Here is a 9,621-nt window from a genome sequence, read left to right on the forward strand (position 1 = left end):
CTGTCTCTCACCATTAAATTTAGAAATGGAGATTTGCCCACAGTGCTGTCCGGTGTTGGCACCAATGCCTTTGCCTCTAAAGCTCTCTTCTAATCTTTCTTTGAATTTTCTGGTTATTTCCATTATCTGTTGCTGCTGTCACAGCAGCAATTTTGCTCTTTTACATTCATAGTGGTACTGAGGAATCAGTAAGCTGCAAAGACAGTATTTCATTTTAGTTGATTTTTATTAAGAATACTCATTATATAAACCCTTATCAGGGGCGCCTGGGTGGCTCAGTTGGTTAAGCGACTGCCTTCGGCTCAGGTCATGATCCTGGAGTCCCTGGATCGAGTCCCGCATCGGGCTCCCTGCTCAGCGAGGAGCCTGCTTCTCCCTCTAACCCTCCCCCCGTCATGTACTCTCTCTCTCTCTCTCTCATTCTCACTCTCTCAAATAAATAAATAAATCTTTAAAAAAAATAAATAAATAAACCCTTATCAGTATAAACATACTAGAATTATTCTGCTGAGGCAGAATCCAGGGATATAGCAACCATGTTGTAAGCCAGGAGCACGCATCAAAATTCTCATTTAAAGAAGTCCAACGCTGGAGAGAATTGAGACAGGTGCTAGCCATAACAGGGAAATAGAAATGAAGCCAAAGCAAAGCTAGGGTTGAAGAGTAAGAGTAATTCAGGGCAATGCAAAAGGAGAAGCTAGACAGCCAACGTGGGTCAAACCCAGCACACATCAGATGCTTCCAGAGCAAAGAAACAACTCTGTTGGGCTGGTTCCTGATGCCACTGGATTTTATTTTCACTTTCTTTTTTTAAACCTGTTTCACATTCAGAAGCTTCTACTTCCAGAAATTCTTTAAGATACCAAGTGATTTATACGACCCTTGACTGAAAACTGATGCATGGTGCTTTGCATATATTATCTTTAATCCTCATAAGAACCCTCAAGGTAAGTATTTTTACTTTGGTTTTGCTGATGAGGAATTTCTAACTCAGAGTGATTTAAAAAATATATCTGGGTTGTGTGGCAGAGCCTGGATTCAGAGCCAGGTGTGTTTGAATCCAGACCTGGTTTGGTTTTCTCTGAACTCCCTTACCTTGCTTTCCCTTTATTTAATGGGATACCAAGTCAGAATGTCCCCTCTCCTGTTGGAATCAAAACTGTATATAGGCAAATTCAAAGGGATAAAAGGAAATATAGAATTCAAATATTTTAATTTATTGTCTATTCAGATTAGCTCAGAGAAGTTAGGTAACTTTCCAAGGTAATCCATTCCAGTGTTGCTAAAACCATTCTGAAAGGTGGGTCTCTAGATTCCTAGGCCAGCATGATGCTCCTAGATCTTAGATCCTTTGGACTGTGCCACTGAGTGTTGAGGCTATGAGAATTTGGAGTTTTAGTCATTACATTCCCTCCCCTGTCTTTCCTGACAGCCTGTATGCTTTGAATCCAGAAATGTATTCACTGATCAAACACTTTGACCTTATTAAGGTTCAAGAGAGGTTGTCATCAAAATGAATATCCCTGGAGGGATAATTTCACATTAGAGAGGTCAGAGGTGAGTGCCTGGTGTCAGAATTGATCCATCATACATGAACAGGCAGCATGTGATTACATTTTTCTGTTGGTGTTGATGCTAGGTAATAATAAATTCCTTTAGCCTCAAGGGATTTGTTGCAACTTGAGTTCTGCCATGGAAAATTTCATCAGTTTAGTAGCAATGAAGTACTACTCTGAAAGAGGTGTGCAAATGATTTCTGATACCGAGAAAACAACCTACAGATCTAGTCATTTGCATGGAAATTAGATGAAGCCCTGGAGCTTGGGACCTGCTTTTGTTTTTCATTGAGAAAAAGAAACACTTATATGATACCAGATACCAAATAACATTTTCATTGAATCAGTTGTAATTTTAAAACTGATAAGAACAATAAAAGTAATATAATTCTCTGTTCTCCTGGCTAAAATTATTCCATCCACCAAACTACTACCTAAATAATCTCTCTAAAACAGTAGTTCTCAAAGTGTGGTTCCTGGATCACCAGCATTGGGTGCTTTAGCATCACCTGTGAACTTGTTGCAAATGAAATCCTCAAGATGTTTCTTAAACACGATGAGCCATCATGTAAAAACTGGATTTATGTTGCTACAAGCCAAGGAGCTATCAGAGGCTAGGAGAGAGGCCTGGATCAGATCCTTCCCTAGCAGCTTCAGATGGAGCATAGCCCTGCCAACATCTTGATTTTTGGACTCCTAACCTTCAGAATTGTGACACAGTAAATTTATGTTGTTTATACCACCCAGTTTGTGAAACCTTGTTATGACAGATTAGGGAAACACATGCAAAGGTCAAGTGCTTATTCCTTCTAATGGCACGTGAGGTTTCCATCAGTACTGTTCAACACTGCCTGCATACTGGAATCATTTAGTTGGTGTATCATTTAGGCTCTCGGGACACATGGCATGCTCTATGGGAATAACTGAAGAGAATTTAATACAGTTATACTTACAGAGGTGTGGGCAAGGTTATGAGAACCACTAAATGATGGTGAAGCCTCTAGCAGTATCAGCAGCAAGATGTTGTCAGGAGCTCCCTTGAGCTGGGAGAGGGAGAGCTGAACTGCCAAGTGTTGGAGTAGCCAATTAAAGCAACAAGCCAAAAATGAGAGTTAAGCCTTCAGTCAGTGACTGAGGTGATAAAACAAGCAAGAATCTAAAACCAGAGAAAGTCTAGATTCTCAGTGTTCCATTGTTTCCCACGGGATGGTGTTATCAGTCAAGAGTCAAATGGATTAGCCCAGATGTGGGGGTCATCTCAATGTTAAGGGAGCCCTAAACAAAAGCCTGTGGTAGCTTAATGGGCCTTTGAGTTGGCGAGTTGTGGGGAGACAGTGGGTAAGGGGGAGGGACTAGGAATGAAAAGTGTTGGTATTGAGATAGGGTGGGCAAACGTCTCAAGTTTTCCCTGTCCTCCCCCAATAAAGAGGTCTCAGTGGAGGCACCTGAAGAAGACCTCTGCCTAAGGCCTCAGATAAAGAGACCTGGGAATGATGTCACAAAGTATAGAAATGTAAATGTATTAGGAACGTGTCTGGCCAGAAAGGCCTGAGCCCTTGCCTTCAGGGAGTGGAATGTATTAGTTGTGCACCAAGTCAAGTGTGGGTAGGGCAACCTTCCCCCAGGAGGTCCATCCCGGTAAAGCACTTGTAATTGTCTGTGGTCAGGCCTGACAATTCACACATGTCTTTTTGCCAGGAGCCAGACTTCTCAGATACCATTATTACACCAGATTAAAAGAGGCAAAAGAAGGGAAGAGTGCAATTTGAGCCCAGTGAAAGTCATTGTCTTGGTCACTGAAGGAAACACTACCACACTCAGAATCACAGTCAGTCAGTCAGGGGGACAGCATGGTGGAAGGAACAAATCCTCCCATATCCTTCCCTTTCTCCAGACTCCTTCTATTCCCAAATCTATTGGGGGTGCAGCAGGTAAGGGGATTGGGTAAGGCAGTTCTTAGCTGTCAGCCTCCCACAGTACAAATCCAAGTATGGCCAGGAGTGGGGAAGCAAATGAAGCATAATCAGCACTCTGAGCTTTGAAAGATTACCAGAGCTTGGGCTCCATTTCTAGAGATTCTGATTTAATTGGTTAGAAGTAGGCTTTAGACATTTGTGTATGTTAAATTTTGTAATGAAATCTAACCTTCACAAAAAGTTCACAGATTATAAGTGAAAGGCTTAATGAGTTATCATGAAATAAACATACCCATATAACCACCACAAAGATGGAGAGAGAGAACACTGTTGCATTCTAGAAGCCACTCCCAATCATCCTTTCTAGCTTCTCCCCGAAGGCAAACACCATCCTGATTTTGGGCACCACAGATTAGTTTACTTTTTTTTTTTTTTAACTTTCTACACATAGAATCATAGAGTTTACGTTCTTTTGTGTCTTCCTTTCACTCAAATAGAATCCATCACATCTAAGTGTCTATCCCACCTACGATGTCAATACTTACCGATGATAGAGTTTTCTTGACTCTTTGAAGGGACGAGTCATTTCATGTTTGAGATCTTAACATTAAACAGTTTCCATTTTGCAATTTTCCAGCAGTTACATAGCAACTTGTCTAAAAGCAATAAATAGGCATATTTTGGCAGAGTTGATTTTCTTACTCTTTTAAGTCAAATATCTTATAGTGTATATCAGAGATTCAAGGAAGTCTAAGCTGATGTTCCTAAGATGACATGGGTTGGAATGATGCATGAAAAATAGCCCACTCTGTCAGGCAATATAGCACGTGTGTGATTACAGAGGCACTACACATGCTTGAAAAGACATTATTTGTGGGAGAGAAGTAGGATTTCTGAGTAGAGGTTCCAAGGAATTTTCTGTTTAATGTTATGGGACAAGTTGCTTAAGTGAGTTGAATAAAGGTGTGGGGTTAATTACTAGTTAATGACTTTAGCAGATTGAAATGAAGTAATGTGATTTTTGAGGGAAACAAAATGTCACATAAATACAGAACTGGGATCATAAGTTGTAGTCCTACAAGGTAAATATTTAGACCATGACAGATTCTAGAATCCACTTGTTTATTTTAAAAATGTAGCAAGGGATACAGAAGGTCTATTATAAGGAAAGATGGCTCATTGCCACACATATACACTGTGTGAAGGATGGAAATATGATGTGTAACTCAAGTCTTATGTAATTTCAAGTGAACAGTCATTTCAAGTTTTAAATTTAAATGAGGCTTAGTTGACTCTCTTTACCAAGTCAGTGTTGTGTAACTAGGTCCTTAGGTCCTGCTCAGTGGCTAAAATCCAGTTAGTCTCTTTTTGCAGAAAGCAAATATATCTAGAACTTAGCTTGAAAAGAATGATGTATGACATGGGGCTTTTCTTTGGAGACTCCTATATTTTTTGGAAGAGGAAAGCTTGTGAAATAAGATCTGCTCTGTCTAGAGAATTCTGCCTCTAGCCCTGCAGTAGCATCAAGATTGGATGGACACTGGCAATTCCTTCCTAGTAGAGGTCTTTAATGTAGTAAAGGATCACCAGTTCCTTTCTGTAAGTGGTTGTTCATAAGTTATCTTGTTCTAATTACACATAAAGTCATGCTGATGAAGTGAATTCCCAACTGATGCTCAAACTAGAAAACTAATTCAGCTAGTACTTTGGGGACAGTGGATCTTGAGAGCCTTGCTTTGAATTATGCAATTTGCTACAAATCTTTCTTAAAGGAACTCTTTTTTCTTTCCCTTTTTTCCCCTAGAAATTATTCTTATTTTGCCATATGATTGCAACATAAAACTTTTTCTGACTTTTAAAATCGTTTTCAGTTTCATTATTCTGGGCAAAACTCCTAATTCTGTAGCTTATGTGACATTCACCAACCTCTTACCATAGAAAACATTTCAACACTGACAACAACAAAATAATCTCTAATAACTGAAATGGTTCTAAGGGGCTTTGAAGGGAGGCACACGCTCACACATCTTCCTCAGACACTAAGTCAATGTCCTTGTCTGCCAACCATGTCACTCACATTGAGGACTGGGTAAGTAAGGTTTGAAGAGATTTAGATTTGTATGAGGGGAGGTAAATCTACCAATTCAAGAGTTGTTTCAAGTATACACAATGTGAGTGACTGTACTGACTTTTAATGAACAGTTCCCTCTGTCAAAGAAAGGATGAGATGCTAAGGTCTCCTATGTCCAGTACAGTAAGATATAATTTCCAAAATATTTAAGATGATTGTTCTACACAGTATGATTTTTAGTAGGGGGGTATGAAGATTATAGAACAATTTTCCCCAGATACTCAACTTTGGCCCATTGTAATTTGATGTTGCTTTCACTGGTCTGTAGCGAAGTGAGAATGTTGTCAATTCTTAATGCTATTGCCATTAACTTTAGATAGCTCTTTAGTATTTCCCTTTCTTACTTTTTGATTTTAAAATTATTTCTTTTATGGCATGTCATGATGGTACTTGTTCAGGACTGTGATTGTTTCTATTTTTTTGTTTGTTTGTTTTATTAACACTCTTACCTGAAAACTTTTTATTTTTATTTTATTTTTTTAAGATTTTATTTATTTATTTGACAGAGAGAGACACAGCGAGAGACGGAACACAAGCAGAGGGAGTGGGAGAGGGAGAAGCAGGCTTCCCACTGTGCAGGGAGCCTGATGCGGGGCTCGATCCAAGATCCTGGGATCCTGACCTGAGCCGAAGGCAGACGCTTAATGACTGAGCCACCCAGGCGCCCCACCTGAAAACTTTTTAAAAGCAAATGCCTTGGGGCGCCTGGGTGGCTCATCGGGCTCTCTGCTCGGCTGTGTTCCCTCTCTAGCTGTGTCTCTGTCAAATAAATAAATAAAATCTTTAAAAAAAAAAAAAAAAAGCAAATGCCTTTATGTTTGATGCCATTCAAAAAAAGTCTATAAATGACTAAAGACCAAAGACTGCTATTTTACAGGATGCTGTTCTAGATTATCAGAACTATAAAAATGGATGGAGAATTCCTTATTTCTACTCTGTAGACTGTAATCTGCAAGGATACTGTAGGACAAAGCGTTGGTGGACTATACTTCCAAGTCACATTCTGAATTGACAATTTATGTAGTGTAGCGTGTCACTCTTATGTTGGTCAGTGGTCCCCTGGAGGGAAGGATTTCCAGGAATATCTCCTCTAGTTTCACACTTGTACTCATCCTCAACTAGATTATACAGGGAGGAGCTACTAGGAATTGGTCTGAGTTTTGCATGGCTGTGATTATTGTACCCAGGTATAGCTGGCTCTCTCAGGCTCTGTAGTCCCTGTGGCTTGAGTGCTAGGAGGATTCAGTCCGGATGTGGATTTGACTTCCATAACCTCGTCTTTCTCTTTCTGTGGTTATCTGCCCAAGGGTTAAGCTGGAGTTCAGCCAATATCTGAGATTCTCGTTTTAATTCAATGGGAAAAGGAGACCTCTTATGTAGGATTGGAGCTGTACTTAGAATTTGGGCATCATAACACATTACTATTATACTTTGTGATACCACTGTTCACTGTTTATATAGCTGTCTTGAGAAAATTGGGGTAGAGATGCATTCTGGACTTGGGCTTGGGTATTTCTAGATTCTCTGGCTATGGTTTCACCTAATAGAAACTCAGGTAATATTAACAGTTAATACCCTGATACCATGAAAAATGTCAACTTTGTTCTTTTGTTCTAAGCCAAGATTTCTATAAAACTCAGAAGTTTCTGAGATTATTAATGGCTGGTTTTGTGCTGATTTTCCCTTAGTAAACCCTTTTCTTACTCCATTAATCTGTTTATCCCTCCATCAGATCACTGTTTACCTAATAGATTTGATTCTTATAGGATATATCATGCTTCATTCTAAAATTTTGTTGGAGACTTATACATCTCCTAAAAGACTGTAAATCTTTAGATTGAGGGCTGAATTCCATTTGTCTTTGAATCTCCAGCACTTATCACTGTGCCTGACATGTGGTAAACATTCACTGAAATTTATTGAATGAGGATAGGAAGAAATAAACGAGTAAATTAATTAATTTCACCAAGTCTGATACTCATGCAGTTGTAATATTTACTTATATTAGCAGATATAATCACCATTGTTCCTAACATTCATTTCTTTCCAATCTTAGTCCTGTGAGCTAGCAATAGGAGCTTTCTTTTCCCACCCTTGTGGGTTCATAGACTGAGTTTCTTTGGCTTGAGATTCTCTGGGCTAGCGATAAAAGTGCCAGTCATATCCTTTGAGTGAGGCTTTCACCAATCCTGTCTCTTGTCCTTATGATGCCCATATATGACTTTTTGGTTTTTGCATGACAGAGCAGCATGACACACATTGACCCAAATAAATGAACACCCTCATCTGATCTGATGTTATTTGGTAATGACAGCAAGTTCTTATGCCAGCACATAGGTTTTATTGACATTACCCAGGAACCCAGAATTTCAGTGTGTTTTCATTTCTATAATAAGCATTGCTGACAATAAAGTTTTATTTTTCTTTTTTCCCCCCTAGCACGTCTGTTTGCCTTATAAAGGCATTCTTTATATGTTTAGTCCCATGTGGATCATTTTTCAAAAACAAAGCCTCAGTATACAGAGAGACTGATTTCTCTTTTTAGTGTCTATAAATAGCTATAGTACACTTTTTAAATGTACTGAAACTAAGGGGAAAAAATCTGGAACTGGTTACCTTTTTATCATCAATAACTATAGCTTTACTCATGCAGAATAGGATGCAGTAGGTCTTTTGATTTTTGATAATTTGTTTTGTTTCTGCTATATTTGCTAGTGCTACAAATTATTGAAGTGCAAATAATTGCTTGAGACAATCAGCCCTGGTGTGTGTGTGTGTGTTTTAAATGAATCAGCCCCTTATATATATCTTCCTATAAACTTATTGTGTTGCTCCTGTAAGCCATATGTGAACTACTTAAAGTTACCCTTCTGTGACCTATTTTCTTTGCATACAAAATGAAGATTTCAACTAAAATTTTCTCTGATCCCAATACACTATGAATTTATGAACATTTATTATGCTTTTCTTCTAGGATTCCATCTAGTTAATTTAAGATCCTGATTCTTTTAGGTATTGTAGTCATGATAGTCTCAGGCTTATGTCACTGAAATTTGATAAATAGGGTCTCCAACAACTTCAGCAGTGTCACTGACCAAAATATTCATTGAGGTAAGCCTGGTAGGGAATCACTTCATTAGGTGCTACTCTTTAAACATGGAACTTTAATTAGTTGTGAATCTACTAAATTTTCCTTGTTTCAAACCCACTTTTATATACTACATATAGATATCAAGTAAAGATTCTCAAATGCTTTACTGCAACCCAGCTATCCCATGTGTATATTGTCTAACTTAACTATCTCTCAACTCTACAAAAAATGGAATGTGATTAGTATGATATTGCTCATTTTCAAATACTCATGTATTTAACAAACCCATTTCTGTCTCCCAGTGCTCACCCACCACTCAGTTATAACATCTTTCTTGAAGTTTTCCTGGAAATTACATAAAGCTTGCCTTAGAAATTTGAAACTCTGCCTGTTTCCTTCTGAGTCTTGCAAAGACATCAGCTCATCTCCAGTTTCTTTGCATCATTCCCATTCTTTCTGATTCTTCCAAGAACCTGGTTGTAGATCAGATAACTCATATCCTTCAGCATCCCAGGATGTGGTCCTTCTAAAGCTTAGCCTGGAAGTTTTATAATCTTGTTCATTCTCCTCACCCATTTTAGACCTCCCCTAACCATTTACCACAATTACTTGCATATAATTTTCTACATCAGAGAAGGCAGAAAATGTAGGTGTTGAATAGCGCAAGTGTATCTTTGTCAATCACCAGCATTAAAACAATTCAAAATTTTTTCTCAGTTCTTAGTAGTTTTTTTTTTTATTCTTATGTTAATCCCCATACATTACATCATTAGTTTTAGATGAAGTGTTCCATGATTCATTGTTTGTGCATAACACCCAGTGCTCCATGCAGAACGTGCCCTCCTCAATACCCACCACCAGGCTAACCCATCCCCCCACCCCCCTCTCCTCTAGAACCCTGTTTGTTTTTCAGAGTCCATCGTCTCT

At 38.7% G+C, this 9,621-nt stretch overlaps 1 long non-coding RNA gene across 1 annotated transcript in view; it reads left to right on the top strand.

Annotated features, from left to right (window-relative positions):
* The first annotated feature begins 638 nt into the window (after positions 1–638).
* Positions 639–9,621, top strand: part of LOC145722022 (uncharacterized) — a 19,021-nt gene continuing 10,038 nt past the window's right edge. The window contains exons 1-2 of the long non-coding RNA XR_014146057.1: positions 639–947; positions 4,912–5,071. This is a non-coding gene — a long non-coding RNA (uncharacterized LOC145722022). The remainder of the gene's footprint in view (positions 948–4,911; positions 5,072–9,621) is intronic.

The sequence above is a fragment of the Leptonychotes weddellii genome, chromosome 6, assembly GCF_054177405.1.
Source record: "Leptonychotes weddellii isolate Sample4059 chromosome 6, ASM5417740v2, whole genome shotgun sequence".
In the NCBI taxonomy this organism is placed as follows: domain Eukaryota; kingdom Metazoa; phylum Chordata; class Mammalia; order Carnivora; family Phocidae; genus Leptonychotes; species Leptonychotes weddellii.